Genomic DNA, 20,666 nt, shown 5'->3' on the forward strand with positions numbered 1-20,666 from the left:
CATGATTGACTCATCATGGACTATACTACCTCATATGACTCATAGTTATCACTTACTATCAGTTGTTTCACAAGTTTGAATAATTTTACTTACCCATTACCTATCTGGGTCTACATCTTCTAGTAGGATATCTTTCTGATATACTGATTTTAATCACTTGTTATTACTCCTATTACAGGTCTGGATAACTCTTATTTAATCAAAACATAAGTTGGTACACATCTTCCAATAGGATATCTTCCTTGTGGTTGTATCCTCTCTTTGGACTACCATGTATTGTATACCAACTGTGGTCTACTCATCTATTGTTTTAAGGACTTAATGGTATACTACATATTTGAGATTAGCTAACTAACTTTACTTTATCTTGGTAATCTAGGTAAGAAGTGTTGACTCAAGTGTGTCAGGATTATTCTCAAGTGAATATCCATCTCAAGTCATAAAAAGATTTGGTTCACCTAGGACAACTTCCTATAGACACTACCAATCCTATAGGTCTCCTTTAAAGGGTTTTAATCCTAGGGTCAAAGCATTTGCTCTGATACCAACTGTGGTGACCCGGCATACCACTGCATGGTGTAGTATGCAAGTCCGATATAACACCAATGAAACACCGTTCCACTAGTATTATATCGCTCAGAGTGGTACAACAGAAACATATGCGGGTCCAAGGCATGTCTATAGAATTTTAACATTTACTCTGTTACATAAGATCAGCACAGCCTCCTACTTTACAATGAGGTAAAACTGCAGATAACTCCAGAAGAACGACTCGTAGTCTAATCCTATCACGAACTCTATTTGTAGAGTATTTGACTAACTACAGAGGCTAAGAATAGACTCTAGCTAAATAGGAGCTAGGTTTAGGAAGCTAGTTCCCTTCTATGGCTAAACTAGGTTTTCTCCTTGTTGGATGTGGTATCTGACTCCTCCGACAGGGTCCTGTCTCGTGAAGTAGTTGTTGACTCCTCGGTCTTCGAGTTGCACTGTAGATCCTCCTTCGATGCCTCCATATCTAAGCAGGGGATTTAAGAGTGGGATGAGTACGAGCGTACTCAAGAAGTTCATTATAGGAAAGAGGTGTTTAATGCACTAGCTACAGCATTAGACCAGAAAGTCTAATACCAATGCAGGTTTTCATAATCATTTCTTCAAAAGGTTGCTTTTATTCAGAAGAACTATGTCCGTCAGCCTTCACCGGTTTACTAGAACTTCATGGAGCTCCTTTCCGGCCGCGTTCGCAGCTCCATATCCCGGAACGAGGAGTGACAGGTCACGGTTCTTTACACTCTGCAGAGGTGTGTTGCTTTACCCATAAGAGATCTTAACCTTGGTGCCAACCGGGAATGACCCGTCCACACTTCCTATGGTGTGAGGCCCGGTATAAGGTCTAGCCAATCATGTTCCTCCGCTACCTCGAACACCCACCCTTTGTTGCATGCCCCGACCCTGGGTCCTCGCCGGTCCCATTATTCCCACTCACGGGTGGACCCCAACCACGACGACAGTTTGGGACTCGTTAACCAAACTCCTTCGCCGGTAGCTGCAACCCATCATAGACCGCAATACCGTGGGGACTTAAGGCTTCCCCAGCCAACCGCTTGCACTTCGAGCGACAAGTGTCTACGGACTATGCCGTGGGGACTTAAGGCTTCCCCACCCAACCGCTTGCCCTGACAGATACAAGTGTCTACGGTAAAGCGCATCCGTTGATGAACGAGAGGTGGAAACACTTTTGACTACTCCGTCCCACTCCGGATCTTATGGTTAACACGGGTATTACGGCACAAGAATCACCGGCGACATTTGTTGTTTAATCCTAGATGGATATTAACCCTTGCAATGGAACCTCCACCATATCAACACAATCCATGGTTCCATTGCCCACCACATAGTCATATTCATAGTTATGAAAATAGTGGTTTTGGTTTTTATGCAATAGTGATAATCATAGTACTTTGCAAGTAATTTGATAAAAATACTCAAATGACATGAGCAAGCGATGAACTTGCCTTTCTTGACCGCAAGATTATGCGGACAAGGTCTTCGTTACGTAATAACTCCAAATTCTGAAATAGCATCATCGTCCGGTAAGGACGATGTTTAAAAGATTGGCAAGGATGCAATAATGCATAAGAATGAGATGCAATCGCTCTAAGCGTGATCTAACCCCGATGATTTAGGATCAGTGAGTTGTAATGATTGGTTTAGGGTGTGTTGCACTTTTAGAGTGATTCACATACGAGGTTCTTATTCAGGTGTGATTACTTGGTACTATAAACAGGTAGTTCATAAAGCATAATAATCAATTGAATACACAAAGAATGATAATTGGCATAGTGTTATCAAGTAAAGAGCAGTGGTTAGTTTTAACACTATATGGCATGGTTAATGATTGATTATTATATACTTCAAAAGAATAACTTTTGAAGAACATGTTCTTTAATAAAGAACAAGTATGATAATTAGGTTGAGGGGGTTCTATGGTTGACTATGGTTTCATTTAGTTTCTGGAGTAAGTATTAGATGGATCCTAACAGGGTTGGATTCATTAATAACTAGGGCTTTTATGGATTGAGTTAATGCCTAGGCATCCTAAGCAATTCATTATACATGGTTGTTGTCAAGGTGGGTTTATCTTGCTAGTGATAGCTAGCTAAGGTTGATAGGTCCTTATAAGCAGGGTTGGTGATGATTCTTTATTTACTTCAAAAGAATAACTTTTGAAGAACATACTTCTTAAGTAATAAGAAGTATATCAATTAGGGTTGAGGTTGTCGAGGGTTTGCTATTGGATTCACTAAGTAAAGAATGGTGGTTTCCTAAATAGGATGATTAATAATTATCTCACACATATAGGGTTTAGTGGAGTATGGTTAGGTAATGCAAGATAATGGCATGGTTGCTATTAGGGATCATCACCATGGTGTGATGCTAATTAAATAGGAATGGTTAAGGTTGATAAGTTGGATGATAGGAACTAGGGTTTAGATGTGGTTGATCCAATTGGAGCAACAAAGTTGGATAGGTATGCGTATATGGACTACTATATGATTGATGATGGGGCTCCTACAATTTTTATGTGGCATGGCATGTGTTTAATTCCTGTTATGATATTATGGATGAAAAATAGAATACCATGATTACATGTGAGGATCTAGGGTTTAGGTTTTAGAAGTAATTTAGGGTTCACAGGTAATAATGGAACTAGGGTTCCTAATTAATTTAGGGTTTTAAGAGTCACATGAAATGATGAGTTCCTGGTTCTATTACTTATGAAATTAGGGTTTTCTAAATACCCTAAAGTTCTTGAATTAATAACTTCACTTTAAGGTTGAAGTTATTAATAACTTTGAAATAAAATTAATATAGGATTTGGCATTTTATTATTTTTAAACAATTAATAATTAGGTAATTATTAATTAGGGTTTAAATTTCTCTAATAAAGATTTAACAAATAATAAATAAAGAAAATTTAGTTTTTATGCTTTTCTTTATTTATTTATTGGTTTTTATTTAATTTGGAAGATTTTTCTAATTATTGAATTTTAATTGCATTTAGAATTAAAATTAAAGGTTTAAATAACAAGTATTAAATAATTGATTTTTTATTAAAAATAAAAATTTCATTTTATATTTTTATTGGATAGGGTTTATCTTTATAAGGATTTTGATATCTTATACTTATTTTTCTGAGCTATTTTGGATTTTCTACAATTTCTCAAAGTTTCAGCAATTATTGGATTTGAAATAAAACAAATGAATTAGCTAAACGTACCCGGTCTAAACTCTACCCAGGCACTGACTGGTGGACCAGGTGTCCACGGTGGCGGCCACGCAAGCGTGGACCGAGTCAAAATCGAAGGATTTGCTCGGGAGCTCACTGCCGGCGGAAATTCTCGACGGCGGCGAGGCTCCAGGCGATTTACGGGCGCGCTATGATACTCTTACTGCTCTACGCGACAGGGGAAAGCGAATGGTGGTGGCGCCGCCCGATATTGGTCGCCGGCGCTTGCCCGACGGCAAGGCCGAGCGGCGGGGCTTGCAGGTCTCCGGCGATGGTTCGCTGTAAGAGGCTAGGGAGAGAGTGGAGTGGTCCACGAGGTGCAGGAGCTCACCAGGAACTCGTAGGAGTGCTCAGGCGAGGCAGAGGTGGCCGGACGGCGACGATATCGTCCATGGCCGCGGCGGCGGTAGTCGGAGAAGATGGCCAAATTTGTCGGAATGGAGGCTTCCCTGGACGCTAGCTTCCTCCCAGATGGAGTATAAGTCGAGGCGCCCCACCAGAGCTTCACCATTGAGCTTCGGACGGCCACAATCGGCGGCGCTATGGGATGGCCGGCGAGCTAGGGTTTCCTGATTCTGGTCGTTTGAGACGAAGGGAGGGAAAGGGAAAGCTTCTGCGTCCTTTATATGGGCTTCGGCGTGTGCTGGCGGTCAGCGTAGGCGGCGGCGACCGCGGGACGTGGAGCGTGCGTCGCGGTGGCGAGCTCCAGGGCGTCCAGGACGAAGACGAAGGTGAGGACGTCTCCTCGTTCTTATCCGGGGCGAAAAGGTATTGGGCTGGTTTTGGGCCAAGGTTTGGGGATGCTGGTGGGCTGCTCTACAGGCTATTGCTGGGTTGCTTGACAGGCTGCTGCTGGGCTGCGTGGCCAGGTAAGCCTGCTCTCTCTCTCTTTCTTTTATCTGTTTTATTTTTGTATTTTTACAATTTCTAGTTTGAATTCAGATTTGAATTCATATTCTAACTCGTTCTCTATTTTGCAGGTATTTCAATTATGTTAATTCATTGAATATGTAGTGCAGTGATTACCTTCATTCTCCTAATTGAAGACAATGTTTAATATTAGGTTAAATTTCATATATGTGGTTTTATTCGAAATAGCAATTAGACATGTGTTTTTGTTCTCATTTAAATTTCCTTTTTCTTAATCGTAATATAACTCCCTGTTGAATAACTAGAGTGGATTATTCTTATTCCAAATGTTATAGAGGTTATTATTAGGGCTTGGTTTCAGATTTGAGGAGTTGGTCAATTGCACATGATTTTATGTGAACTTCAATATATTAGGGTTTTATAGTTGCTCTCATAACCCCACTTATTAAGGTTAGTACTATCATTATATTTGAAAGTATCAAAGTAGGTATTGTTTCCATCATGGTTTATCTTGGTTATAGAGTTAAATAGTTGTTAAACACACAAGGTTTTAATTAAAGGATTTAGCATTAGGTGGCTCTTATGTTTAGTAATTAAGCATGAGAGTGCAATGCTAGGGTTCTAATGATATTTACCTAATGGCCATGGGTTTGATTCACAATTATGGTCTAGGTTTATATTGCAATCTCCATAGTGGTGTGTAAACTAGGGTTGAGATACAATTCTAATTTATAGAATTGGGATGACATCCTATTGCATGTGCTAGGTTTAATCTCCCCAATGCATGGTAAAATGGTTACTTGCTTAATATTTCCTATGCTCCTTTAGTTACTAAGGATCTGGGAAGTGGTTTCATCTCGCTACCAATAGACTTCTATTCTCATTCTTAATTTATCACTAAAGTAACTAAGGTGGTTATGGTTCTTTTTATAGTTAACTTTGGTTATATGGATGTATGGTTTCCCACCATATAGATTATAGGCCTTAACTCTAAGCTTTTCTTATGGGCTTATATCTTCTACTTCAAGTTCTTAGGGTTTATGATCACTACACAATTTATATTTATCAAGGTTTGGCTTCCTAAGTTATCTCACATTAAATGAGGTTCTCACTTCTAAAATCAAGTGTTATCTTGGTCAATTAAGGTATAACACTTCTATTTAACTTTCTAGGATGGACATACTATGGTTGTCTCAATAACTTATATGCCAGGATAATGCCTGAGATATTAAGTTAGGGTTCTACTTGATCAAGGATGATATAATCATATGGTATATGGATAGTTCTTTCCCTCACATTCAAGTGTTGCCTCAACTACTTAAGTGTAACACCATAGCTTGGGCTCTCTTATAAAGGAATGGTTTATTCTAGGGTTTATGGTATATTCACAATATCTCAATAGGTATCAAGTCTATAACTCCACTTGGGTATCTTGGTTGAATTAATCTCCTCCTTACCTTATCAATTCATAGCTATGGTATTATCCCATGTGGTATTAGGTTGTCTCACCACTCCAAGATAAAATGGCTAATCTCCTAATACTTTAGTTCAAAGGTTGTCCTTTATTCTTAAATAGGTAAATCTTGGATTAGTATGAATGGTCTCACTCATTTGGGAAGGACTTTAATACTAACCTAAGGTTAGGCTCTATAGAGATTGATGTGATCATCAATGTCTATGTTATATATAAAGGGTTTATCTCTCTAGGAATTGTCTTGGATAATATCCTAGGGTTTCTCTTAGAGATGATTATTTGAATACTTGGATGTATATCCAAGGTTTAGCTCAAGGTTTATTATTGCTTCTCTAATAATTATAGTAGAACTCTCACCTCTCTAGGTTTGGTGCTTAATAATGTGGAATAGAGAAGAATACATATTTCTAGAGTTGATCTCCATGTCATGTTTCCAGGAATGAAGTAAAATGAATACCATGAGGTTCATGGTAGGATCATGGATTAGTTTAAGACATGGAAAAGATAAATGAAGAGTGGTTTCTCCATTTTATTGTTACTTGATTTGCAATTGAATTGTGTGTTCATATGTTATGACAAGGATTACCATAATATAATTCTTTTATAAGATCCAAGCAATTGCCCAAATGAGTAAAGTGTTGTTGAGTTGATTATTAGTTCCATTTGATCTAACCCCTTAGATCAAATCAGCTTTACCCAAAACAAGGTTTTAACAAAGTCACATTGAGGTTTATAGCGCTTGACTTGATGAGCTACTTCAATTCCACCAAGGTCAAGTGAAACTTCGATTCATCGTGATCGTTTTACTTTAAAGCGCGAAAATTCCCCAGATTTTCTATGCATGAATGCAATGCACACATCTGTTTCCTCTATTTTTTGTAACCCCAATACCTAGGATATTACAGTCTCTACCCCTTAAACTAAACTTCGTCCTCGAAGTTTGAACTCTCTTACGTTTCGGAGTGTGGATCTGACTTGTGCAGACTACTTCTTTTCTCGAACTCCGTGGTAATCTCACTGGATATAATTGTATATATCCCTTATCCAGATTCTTCCTGGAATCCATTAGGGTTTGTCTCTGAACATTAGTTCTTACTCCAGTTCTATGATTTTCCTCTGGAATCTAATAATACCCGTCTCTGAGCCATGGCTTCTAACTTTAATTATTTGATTTCTTTCAATATCATAATCTTGTTTCCTTTCTCATTGAAGATTCAATGATTGAGACTTCTTCTGGTGCTGCTAGTCTTGACTGAAGACTAATTGGATAACATTCTCCTATTTGATAAAATAGGTCTTTGTTTTCCCTTAGTACCAAAACTGCAATAATGGTACTAAGTAAGGTATTTAGCATGGAAATGATCATGATGGTTTATTCCTCTAAGAATGGATTAGACTCATTTCGTCCATCCCATCATGGTTTATAGTTGATACCTATAACTATTTTGAGGTTATTTAGGTTCCATGAAAGGAATCATTCTATTAGTCTGTGGTTCTGGTATGGTCAATTTCCTTCGGTCTTTGGTCTTCTTTAGCTGTATTTGGTCTATGGTATTTTCTTCGTCCAACTTCTTTATGCTTAACTTACTTGAGCTTTCGTACTTCTGAGTAGATATTACTTACTTGCTCAAGTTATAATCCACTTCTTATGTCCTCGAGGTATGAACCTCGGCTTCTGGTCTGACATCCTTCTGGAAGTAATGTCCAACAATCTTATGAAAATAAGATCGAACTTCCTCTCAGTTCAGACCTTCTTCTTCTATTATGCTCAAATTATTGAGTTATTGTACATCCAACTCAATCTTTACTCTACCCCTTAGAGTTTTCTTATGGTCTTCAACTCCTTTTCTTCCAACTATTGGGCTTATGATTAGAATATTGGTATAGGTCTTGTTTATAATTTATATTCCTCTAAGGTTTTGCGAAGAAACTTTGTGGTGTATCCACTCAATTGTGGACATCCAATGTGAATCCTTTGACTAAATGTTTATAGATCTAGCTATTTGGCTGACAAGATTTTTTATTTGTTCACGAACTTTTGTTACAACTAATTAAATCGTGGACTATTTGTAATACTAACTGATAAACTGTGGTTATTATACCAACTGTGGCTATTTGATATCTAAATATGGATTCTATTATAGGTTCTGATCAACTGGACGAGACATCTTCTCCTTTATCTCGCAGTATTTATACTATACCAATTGTGGTCTTCTGATATCAACTATGGTCTTTTTATGTCTGCTATGATTTCATATATCACCTTCCTTCATTCAGGGTTTATTTTGCAAGAAAACCACTAGCTGACACTATGATTATAGTATCCTAAGTGATTTCCCATGCATTCCCTCTTCCATGATGACTAGGGATCTGCTTGAGCTTCACCATAATCATCATATTTCTCACCTTCATGCTTCTTCTGTACTAAAGTACTCCTTTATTGAGGTAAGCATGAGTTTCTGATTGTACTTCTTTTAGAGTATTGTGGTTACTTCCCACAACTTTACTTCATTTCTCCGATGATGCTTCATCTTGTCTTCAGAATCTTCCAGAATTCGTCACTTGCTCACACGTTTACCATTACCCTCTAGATCTATAGCACCAAGTAAGAACTTGATATTGCAACATGCATTTGCATACCAAAGTCAAACTTCATGTATGGATCTAGTCAAACAATGAAAATCCAATAAAATCCAAGAAGATTCAGCTTTGTGCTTATAATACACATCATCATAAGCTTGAATATGATTGTTGAGTAAGACATCTCTAAACATCAGGCTCTGATGTGTAGTATAGAACACCACATAATATAGGTTTATATCGTGATACTTAGCACGAATATAGGGAATTCTACCATTTGTCTCAACCTTTACCTTAATTGCACATTTGCAATGAGATAAACTTGAAACAAAGTGGTCTAGGATAATTGTAGTTAACCTAATTTTCTTTGGAAGTATTGACTTAGCTTCCATTTTTATGGAGGACTATCTCACATGATATGTCTAGGTTCGAACATTGCTACTCTAAACACCTACTATGGAAATATAGCTCCTACACTTCCAAGTGTTTATATTATCATAAAACAATGGTCATGATGTGCTTGGCACACTTCCCATGGTTTTTGGAACATAATTCTTGCACTATTGTTTAGCACTTGACTTCTTATTGTACTCCTCCAAAATGCTTATAATGTTCTATTCCATCACATAATGATTCTCAGGTGAATCATATATGATTAACAACTCTACCATGTAAGTAATCATATTTTATTAATATCTCTCTTCCTTATCTCCCATGATTGACTCATCATGGTCTATACTACCTCATATGACTCATAGTTATCACTTACTATCTATTGTTTCACATGTCTAGATAGTTTTACTTACTCATTACTTAACTTGGTCTACATATTCTATTGGGATATCTTAATTATCTTCATCAATTGATATAACTCCTATTACATGTCTGGATAATTCTCACTTAACCATAACATGTGTTGGTACACATCTTCCAATAGGATATCTTCCTTATGGTTGTATCCTCTCTTTGGACTACCATGTATTGTATACCAACTGTGATCTACTCATCTATTGTTTTAAGAATGTAATGGTGTGCTACATGTCTGGGATTAGCTAATTTTACTTAGGAAAGATAGGTAAGAAATGTTGACTCAAGTGTGTCAGGATTATTCTCAAGTGAATATCCAACTCAAGTCATAAGAATATTTGGTTTCTCTAGGACAACTTCCTATAGACACTACCAATCCTATAGGTCTCCTTTAAAGGTTTTTAATCCTAGGGTCAAAGCATTTGCTCTGATACCAACTGTGGTGACCCGGCATACCACTGCATGGTGTAGTATGCAAGTCCGATATAACACCAATGAAACACCGTTCCACTAGTATTATATCGCTCGAGTGGTACAACGAAACATATGCGGGTCCAAGGCATGTCTATAGAATTACATACAGACTCTGTTACATAAGATCAGCACAGCCTCCTACTAAACAATGAGGTAAATCTGCAAATAAACTCCAGAAGAACGACTCGTAGACTAGTCTTATCACGAACTCTATTTGTAGAGTATTTAACTAGCTAAAGAGGCTAAGAATAGATTCTTGCTAAGTAGGAGCTAGGTTTAGGAAACTAGTTCCCTTCTATGGCTAAACTAGGTTTTCTCCTTGATGTATGTGGTATCTGACTCCTCTGACAGGGTCTTGTCTCTTGAGGTAGTTGTTGACTCCTCGGCCTTCGAGTTGCACTGTAGATCCTCCATCGTGGCCTCCATATCTAAGCAGGGGATTTAAGAGTGGGATGAGTACGAGCGTACTCAACAAGTTCATTATAGGAAAGAGGTGTTTAATGCACTAGCTACGGCATTAGACCAAAAAGTCTAATACCAATGCAAGTTTTCATAACCATTTCTTCAAGAGGTTGCTTTTATTCGGAAGAACTATGTCCGTCGGCCTTCACCGGTTTACTAGAACTTCATGGAGCTCCTTTCCGGCCGCGTTCGCGAGTTCCATATCCCGGAACAGGGAGTGACAGGTCACGGTTCTTTACACTCGCGAGAGGTGTGTTGCTTTACCCATAAGAGATCTTAACCTTGGTGCCAACCGAGTTGCGGGCTCGTCCACACTTCCTTTGGTGTGAGGCCCGGTATAAGGTCTAGCCAATCATGTTCCTCCGCTACCTCGAACACCCACCCTTTGTTGCATGCCCCGACCACGGGTCCACGCCGGTCCCATTATTCCCGTAATTTCAGGGTGGACCCCGACCACGACGACGATGCTCGGGCTCTACCATACACTCCTACGCCGGTAGCTGCAACCCATCATAGACCGCATTACCGTGGGGAATTAGAATGGGATCCCCACCCTCCGGTTGTTCCGCAAGACACAACTGCTACGGCAAGCAATGCTTTACCGTGGGGAATTAGAATGGGATCCCCACCCTCCCGTTGTTCCGCCAGACACAACCGCTACGGTAAGCGCATCCGTTGATGAACGAGAGGTGGAAACACTTTTGACTACTCCGTCCCACTCCGGATCTTATGGTTAACACGGGTATTACGGCACAAGAATCATTGGCGACATTTGTTGTTTAATCCTAGATGGATATAAACCCGTGCAATGGAACCTCCACCATATCAACACAATCAATGGTTCCATTGCCCACCACATAGTCATATTCATAGTTATGAAAGTAGTGGTTTTGATTTTTATGCAATAGTGATAACCATAATACTTTGCAAGTAATTTGATAGAAATACTCAAATGACATGAGCAAGTGATGAACTTGCCTTTCTTGACTGCAAGATTATGCAGGCAAGGTCTTCGATACGTAGTAACTCCAATTTCTGAAATAGCATCATCGTCCGGTAAGGACGATGTTTAAAAGATTGGCAAGGATGCAGTAATGCATAAGTATGAGATGCAATCGTTCTAAGCGTGTCCTAACCCCGATGATTTAGGATTATTGAGTGGTAATGATTGGTTTAGGGTGTGTTGCACTTTTAGAGTGATTCACATACAAGGTTCTTACTCAAGTGTGATTACTTGGTATTATAAACAGGTAGATAATAAAGCATAATACTCAATTGAGCACACAAAGAATGATAATTGGCATAATGTTAACAAGTAAAGAACAGTGGTCAGTTTTAGTACTATATGGCATGGTTAATGATTAATTATCATATACTTTAAAAGAATAACTTTTGAAGAACATGTTCTTTAATAAAGAACAAGTATGATAATTAGGTTGAGGGGGTTCTATGGTTGACTCTGGTTTCATTTAGTTTCTGGAGTAAGTATTAGATGGATCCTAACAGGGTTGGATTCATTAATAACTAGGGCTTTTATGGTTTGAGTTAATGCCTAGGCATCCTAAGCAATTCATTATACATGGTTGTTGTCAAGGTGGTTTTATCTTGCTAGTGATAGCTAGCTAAGGTTGATAGGTCCTTATAAGCAGGGTTGGTGATGATTCTTTATTTACTTCAAAAGAATAACTTTTGAAGAACATACTTCTTAAGTAATAAGAAGTATATCAATTAGGGTTGAGGTTGTCGAGGGTTTGCTATTGGATTCACTAAGTAAAGAATGGTGGTTTCCTAAATAGGATGATTAATAATTATCTCACACAGATAGGGTTTAGTGGAGTATGGTTAGGTAATGCAAGATAATGGCATGGTTGCTATTAGGGATCATCACCATGGTGTGATGCTAATTAAATAGGAATGGTTAAGGTTGATAAGTTGGATGATAGGAACTAGGGTTTAGATGTGGTTGATCCAATTGGACCAACAAAGTTGGATAGGTATGCGTATATGGTCTACTATATGATTGATGATGGGGCTCCTACAATTTTTATGTGGCATGGCATGTGTTTAATTCCTGTTATGATATTATGGATGAAAAATAGAATACCATGATTACATGTGAGGATCTAGGGTTTAGGTTTTAGAAGTAATTTAGGGTTCACAGGTAATAATGGAACTAGGGTTCCAAATTAATTTAGGGTTTTAAGAGTCACATGAAATGATGAGTTCCTGGTTCTATTACTATGAAATTAGGGTTTTCTAAATACCCTAAAGTTCTTGAATTAATAACTTCACTTTAAGGTTGAAGTTATTAATAACCTTGAAATAAAATTAATATAGGATTTGGCATTTTATTATTTTTAAACAATTAATAATTAGGTAATTATTAATTAGGGTTTAAATTTCTCTAATAAAGATTTAACAAATAATAAATAAAGAAAATTTAGTTTTTATGCTTTTCTTTATTTATTTATTGGTTTTTATTTAATTTGGAAGATTTTTCTAATTATTGAATTTTAATTGCATTTAGAATTAAAATTAAAGGTTTAAATAACAAGTATTAAATAATTGATTTTTTATTAAAAATAAAATTTTCATTTTATATTTTTATTGGATAGGGTTTTTCTTTATAAGGATTTTGATATCTTATACTTATTTTTCTGAGCTATTTTGGATTTTCTACAATTTCTCAAAGTTTCAGCAATTATTGGATTTGAAATAAAACAAACGAATTAGCTAAATGTACCCGGTCTAAACTCTACCCAGGCATTGACTGGTGGACCAGGTGTCCACGGTGGCGGCCACGCAAGCGTGGACCGAGTCAAAATCGAAGGATTTGCTCGGGAGCTCACTGCCGGCGGAAATTCTCGACGGCGGCGAGGCTCCAGGCGATTTACGGGCGCGCTATGATACTCTTACTGCTCTACGCGACAGGGGAAAGCGAATGGTGGTGGCGCCGCCCGATATTGGTCGCCGGCGCTTGCCCGACGGCAAGGCCGAGCGGCGGGGCTTGCAGGTCTCCGGCGATGGTTCGCTGTAAGAGGCTAGGGAGAGAGTGGAGTGGTCCACGAGGTGCGGGAGCTCACCGGGAACTCGTAGGAGTGCTCGGGCGAGCGGAGGTGGCCGGACGGCGACGATATCGTCCATGGCCGCGGCGGCGGTAGTCGGAGAAGATGGCCAAATTCGTCGGAATGGAGGCTTCCCTGGACGCTAGCTTCCTCCCAGATGGAGTATAAGTCGAGGCGCCCCACCGAGCTTCACCATTGAGCTTCGGACGGCCACAATCGGCGGCGCTATGGGATGGCCGGCGAGCTAGGGTTTCCTGATTACGGTCGTTTGAGACGAAGGGAGGGAAAGGGAAAGCTTCGCGTCCTTTATATGGGCTTCGGCGTGTGCTGGCGGTCGGCGTAGGCGGCGGCGACCGCGGGACGTGGAGCGTGCGTCGCGGTGGCGAGCTCCGGGCGTCCGGGACGAAGACGAAGGTGAGGACGTCTCCTCGTTCTTATCCGGGGCGAAAAGGTATTGGGCTGGTTTTGGGCCAAGGTTTGGGGATGCTGGTGGGCTGCTCTACAGGCTATTGCTGGGTTGCTTGACAGGCTGCTGCTGGGCTGCGTGGCCAGGTAAGCCTGCTCTCCCTCTCTTTCTTTTATCTGTTTTATTTTTGTATTTTTTTTACAATTTCTAGTTTGAATTCAGATTTGAATTCATATTCTAACTCGTTCTCTATTTTGCAGGTATTTCAATTATGTTAATTCATTGAATATGTAGTGCAGTGATTACCTTCATTCTCCTAATTGAAGACAATGTTTAATATTAGGTTAAATTTCATATATGTGGTTTTATTCGAAATAGCAATTAGACATGTGTTTTTGTTCTCATTTAAATTTCATTTTTCTTAATCGTAATATAACTCCCTGTTGAATAACTAGAGTGGATTATTCTTATTCCAAATGTTATAGAGGTTATTATTAGGGCTTGGTTTCAGATTTGAGGAGTTGGTCAATTGTACATGATTTTATGTGAACTTCAATATATTAGGGTTTTATAGTTGCTCTCATAACCCCACTTATTAAGGTTAGTACTATCATTATATTTGAAAGTATCAAAGTAGGTATTGTTTCCATCATGGTTTATCTTGGTTATAGAGTTAAATAGTTGTTAAACACACAAGGTTTTAATTAAAGGATTTAGCATTAGGTGGCTCTTATGTTTAGTAATTAAGCATGAGAGTGCAATGCTAGGGTTCTAATGATATTTACCTAATGGCCATGGGTTTGATTCACAATTATGGTCTAGGTTTATATTGCAATCTCCATAGTGGTGTGTAAACTAGGGTTGAGATACAATTCTAATTTATAGAATTGGGATGACATCCTATTGCATGTGCTAGGTTTAATCTCCCCAATGCATGGTAAAATGGTTACTTGCTTAATATTTCCTATGCTCCTTTAGTTACTAAGGATCCGGGAAGTGGTTTCATCTGCTACCAATAGACTTCTATTCTCATTCTTAATTTATCACTAAAGTAACTAAGGTGGTTATGGTTCTTTTTATAGTTAACTTTGGTTATATGGATGTATGGTTTCCCACCATATAGATTATAGGCCTTAACTCTAAGCTTTTCTTATGGCTTATATCTTCTACTTCAAGTTCTTAGGGTTTATGATCACTACACAATTTATATTTATCAAGGTTTGGCTTCCTAAGTTATCTCACATTAAATGAGGTTCTCACTTCTAAAATCAAGTGTTATCTTGGTCAATTAAGGTATAACACTTCTATTTAACTTTCTAGGATGGACATACTATGGTTGTCTCAATAACTTATATGCCAGGATAATGCCTGAGATATTAAGTTAGGGTTCTACTTGATCAAGGATGATATAATCATATGGTATATGGATAGTTCTTTCCCTCACATTCAAGTGTTGCCTCAACTACTTAAGTGTAACACCATAGCTTGGGCTCTCTTATAAAGGAATGGTTTATTCTAGGGTTTATGGTATATTCACAATATCTCAATAGGTATCAAGTCTATAACTCCACTTGGGTATCTTGGTTGAATTAATCTCCTCCTTACCTTATCAATTCATAGCTATGGTATTATCCCATGTGGTATTAGGTTGTCTCACCACTCCAAGATAAAATGGCTAATCTCCTAATACTTTAGTTCAAAGGTTGTCCTTTATTCTTAAATAGGTAAATCTTGGATTAGTATGAATGGTCTCACTCATTTGGGAAGGACTTTAATACTAACCTAAGGTTAGGCTCTATAGAGATTGATGTGATCATCAATGTCTATGTTATATATAAAGGGTTTATCTCTCTAGGAATTGTCTTGGATAATATCCTAGGGTTTCTCTTAGAGATGATTATTTGAATACTTGGATGTATATCCAAGGTTTAGCTCAAGGTTTATTATTGCTTCTCTAATAATTATAGTAGAACTCTCACCTCTCTAGGTTTGGTGCTTAATAATGTGGAATAGAGAAGAATACATATTTCTAGAGTTGATCTCCATGTCATGTTTCCAGGAATGAAGTAAAATGAATACCATGAGGTTCATGGTAGGATCATGGATTAGTTTAAGACATGGAAAAGATAAATGAAGAGTGGTTTCTCCATTTTATTGTTACTTGATTTGCAATTGAATTGGTGTTCACCTGTTATGACAAGGATTACCATAATATAATTCTTTTATAAGATCCAGCAATTCCCAAATGAGTAAAGTGTTGTTGAGTTGATTATTAGTTCCATTTGATCTAACCCCTTAGATCAAATCAGCTTTACCCAAAACAAGGTTTTAACAAAGTCACATTGAGGTTTATAGCGCTTGACTTGATGAGCTACTTCAATTCCACCAAGGTCAAGTGAAACTTCGATTCATTGTGGATCGTTTTACTTTAAAGCGCGAAAATTCCCCAGATTTTCTATGCATGAATGCAATGCACACATCTGTTTCCTCTATTTTTTGTAACCCCAATACCTGGGATATTACAGAGGATCCCAGCGAACCCGCCGAAATCCGCACGATATCGATTCAGAGACGCCCTCCGACACGACGTGCGCGACAAATCACACACGTGATGCCAGAGGAATTAACACGAGCGGTAACATTACAACAGGATTACAATACAGCCCACAAGAAACATATATTACAACAACGACTCCAACGAGTCAAGATACAAATATACAATACAAAGATCCGAATCATACAGAAATGCCGAATGCGTCCGAGTACGGACAAGATACAAATTGGACTAAGAGTCCTGAAGATAAACGATGGCGTCCATAACCCTGCCCAGGCCAAGCCAGAAGGGTAACCTTGCTAACGTCGTCTTCTTCAAACATATCTTCATACCTGCCCGGTTATATCCCGTAGAAGCAGCAATAAGTACGGGTTCGTACTTAACAAGACTTCAAGACGTATAAGCATTCGTCAACCAGTCGTCCTTTGTACTTGAGGCACGCAGGGGACTTAGAGGACGCAAGAGGAACGTCATAGGCAATATGGTGGGGTTAAGCGGCAACGCGCAAGCACTAAAAACCTATAGAGACACTCTACAACATTCGTCTAATTAGAGAAGATGAGAGAGCACATAAACTAACAGTTCTATACTCTGCAAACATAACACAGCCGATACTTTCCCCCTTCGCAAAGAAGTACTTACAAAGGCACCCACACGGTTGTCAATTTTTGACCATTTATTATTGAAGTTGTGCTAACTTACTACACAAGTTATTATGATTGAAACAACAGGTGTAAGTTGTCTATGATCGAGTCATACAGCTCCAAGTCGTCCATAACCAAGGACGCGGCTTATCGATAAGATTGTAACCCTGCAGGGGTGCCCAAATGTGCCCACACGCACGATCAACCCACTTATGACAGGTGGATATCACGACACGCACTCTCCTTCACTACAACAATGTCCAGGAAGCCACCTAACTAAGTTAACCCGTATCGAAGTCCGCACGTGCTCCGAAGCGGACTCGGCTATTGCGACTGCGTGCTAGGTGGACAGTGCCCAGCGGGATGACCACTTCGCAGTGGCACCGCATCCTACGAGCGTGCAAGAGACAACGGGGTTACAAGGCACATAGCTTCCCCAAAAGTAACATCATATCATCCGACCACACAGAAAACAAGCTTGCACGCCCGAGAGAAACAAACAAACATTCAAACTAATTGTGGCCACTGGACAAAGCTGTAGATTCCGGCAGTGGTCGAGGGGAGACCCGGTAAGCATACCCACGTGTGGTTAGAGCGCTCAGTCTCGGAACAGATAACAAGAACTCGGGGTCCTAAGATATTAGGAAACACAAGTGAGCCGTCACAAAACGAGCAGCTGACCCACCGATGCCTCCGCTAAACAGTTATCAACAACTAAAGTAACCATGATTCTTCCCAACATATAATCCGATAAGATAACAATAACGGTAACAAGATATAAACAACACTAGCATGCACTACGACTCGCAAGGCAGACCCGATAACCAAACAATAGCCGTAGGAGGTGGTGGTGGCAATATGGGCTGCTTGAGGTAACAAGTGGAAGGGACACGTGACAAGAATGCAACTTAAGGATAGCATGAGGAAGAAGGCAAAATAAAATAGGTGAGCGACTCCTGCAGGGACAGGAGTATAGGGGAAATGCTTGCCTGTTAAAGCTTGCCGAGGGACATCCGGAGAACTTGTCGTATCTCACAACACCACTTCACGATCCTATTCGGGAAGAAGCAAATGCTGGACAAACAACGGATGCAAGTCTTACTACTACGGATAAAGAATCGGATGCTCATGATATGGTATGCATGACATGGCATAGATGGTGCAATGCATCTTATCCAAATTAATCGGAGTCGGAACCCCGGACAAGCAAATTAGGTTTTAAGTTGCATTTTCTACCGTCAAAGTTAAGTGTTGATTAACATGGCATAACATGGCAGGGGTGATCTACTTCAAAGTTAAACGGAGCGGGAAACCCTAGGCGGATATCCGAAATACTCCGCATATATGTTAGGTGGGATGCACGAACTATCACGTCACGACATGATGCGAGATGCAAACAGATGAATGGAAGGCATATTAATGTTCCTTGCATTTTTCTGAACAATTTTCATATATAAAACATTTGATTGCGAATTACGGTTCAGAAGATATGATTTTTGCAAGATTTCATCATATTCTGCAATTTTCCAGAAAACAGAAAAGGGGATGGGACGAACTAAGCTGAACCTGCGATATTTCTGGGCCGGATCTGGCCTGGAAGTAGCGACGGATAAGAGCTGGGCGCACGGAGAGACAGGCTGGATCGGTGGATCTGGGTCAAGGCCCATCAGGCGCCGGATCTGGCCGAAGCAGAACAAAAAGGTGGGCTTAGTTGCAGCGGTGGGAATTGAACTCAGGATCTCCACGTTCTGGATGAATGGACGAACCAACTGGGCTGATGCATCTGCTGTTGGTCGAATAGAGGTGTGCAGCCTTTTGAACGAAGCCAACGCGGAAGCTCTTGGAAGAACAGCCATGGTGGAGCTCGCAGTCGAGCGTCGATCTGGGAATTCCGAACGAACCAGGACGGGGCGAGATGGCGTCGGGGGTGCGGATCAACGCGCTGAACCTGATGGTGGTGGTACCGGGTCCAGGGGCTCGCCGGAGCATCGCCGGCGTCGAGCTCCTGCGGAGGTTACCGGTGGTCAACATCGGTAGAAAATAAACGAGGACGAGAACGAGACGGGGAAGAGGTCTAGAAGAGCGAGCACATCACCAGGGAGCCGTGGATAAGGTCGGAGAGGACGGGGGAGGTCTCCAGCGGCCGGAATCGACGAATTTCGCCGGCGGTCGGAGATGGGTATCGGCGAATTTGGCGTTGATTGAGCGAGGCCCAGCTCGATTCCTTGCAGGAGGATGGAGAGGACGACGAGGCGGATCTTCTGGTTATCTCAGCTCGGCGAGGGGTGGTCGGAAGCAGCGGCGCCATGGAGGGAAGGTGCGGTGGTGAAGGTTACGGTAAGGTAACCATGACCCTTGATACTGTAACGTGAAGATAAGAAGAAAGGAAAAAGCCGCTGGCGGCGCGAGGGAGGGAGAGGCGGTCTAGGGTTTGCGGGGGAGCCTCGGCTCGAAGAGATAAGAGGGAGGAGGGAGTGGTTGGCGCTGGGTGGGGAGGACCACTGCCTCCACCACGCCATGTGCGTGCCCCATGAGGCCTTGTTTACTTCTAGGGTATTTATGGGGATGGGAGGGGATTATTTTGTATCCCGGAAAATCCCCACTAGTCCGTTTACTTCTCCGGTTTTGAACGACATAATCCCGAGATATCCCCTCCCATCCCCTCCCATCCCCACATTTTTTGCCTAAATCAAAAACTCTCCATCATACTAGTGTATTTTTGGGGAGGGGTATTTGAGGGGATTGGGTGAACACCAAATCCCCTCCCATCCCCATACCTATTGGGAAGAAAAATACGAGAGAAGTAAACAAGGCCTGAGCTGGAAAGGAGAAGACGACACAGGAGGGTGGAAGGGGTATGCGCTGAGGTGGAAGGGCCGGTGCTGGGCTTGGTGGGCTGCTCCGGAAGAAGAGGGAGTGAGGCCAGGGAAGAGAGAGGGCCCAGGAAGCGGTTAGGGGGTTTTCTCCTTTAAAAACTGTTTGCAAACATGATTTGAACCAACTCAAATAAAAATTTAAATTTGAATACAAAGGCGGAGATAAAGATAAAATAATTTCCAAGTTTTATAGTAAACATAATATATAGTTTTGTTATAGGGTTTTATTAATTGAATAGAAAAGAGGAGGTTCTTATATAGAAACCATATGAGAGGGGAAACACAAATAGTTTTTATTTCAAATAATTTTGATTTGATAAAATCTTGTGAATGATATGATGCAAGATGTCATGATGATGCATAAAAGAAAAGAACAAGCAAATCTAATAGGGGTATTACCCTGGGCCGTTACAGTGGACAATAAAAATTAACATGTTCAGAGGTGACACAATCATTCTTAACACTTCTGGACATTGCATAAAGCTACTGGACATTAATGGATCAAAGAAATTCATCCAACATAGCAAAAGAGGCAATGCGAAATAAAAGGCGGAATCTGTCAAAACAGAACGGTCCAGTAAAGATGGATTTTATTGAGGCACCGGACTTGCTCAAATGAAAATGCCCAAATTGAATGAAAGTTGCGTACATATCGGAGGATCATGCA

The 20,666-nt window shown here is 40.2% G+C and overlaps 1 long non-coding RNA gene across 1 annotated transcript; it reads right to left on the reverse strand.

Annotated features, from left to right (window-relative positions):
• Nucleotides 1-18,154: 18,154 nt before the first annotated feature.
• On the reverse strand, nt 18,155-19,448 carry LOC124678692. Its single transcript, XR_006994603.1, has 3 exons — nt 18,890-19,448; nt 18,690-18,802; nt 18,155-18,197 (listed from the first exon to the last, which is right to left on the reverse strand). It is a non-coding gene; the product is annotated as an uncharacterized LOC124678692 (long non-coding RNA).
• Nucleotides 19,449-20,666: the final 1,218 nt, after the last annotated feature.

The sequence above is a fragment of the Lolium rigidum genome, chromosome 1, assembly GCF_022539505.1.
Source record: "Lolium rigidum isolate FL_2022 chromosome 1, APGP_CSIRO_Lrig_0.1, whole genome shotgun sequence".
Classification (NCBI taxonomy): Eukaryota; Viridiplantae; Streptophyta; class Magnoliopsida; order Poales; family Poaceae; genus Lolium; species Lolium rigidum.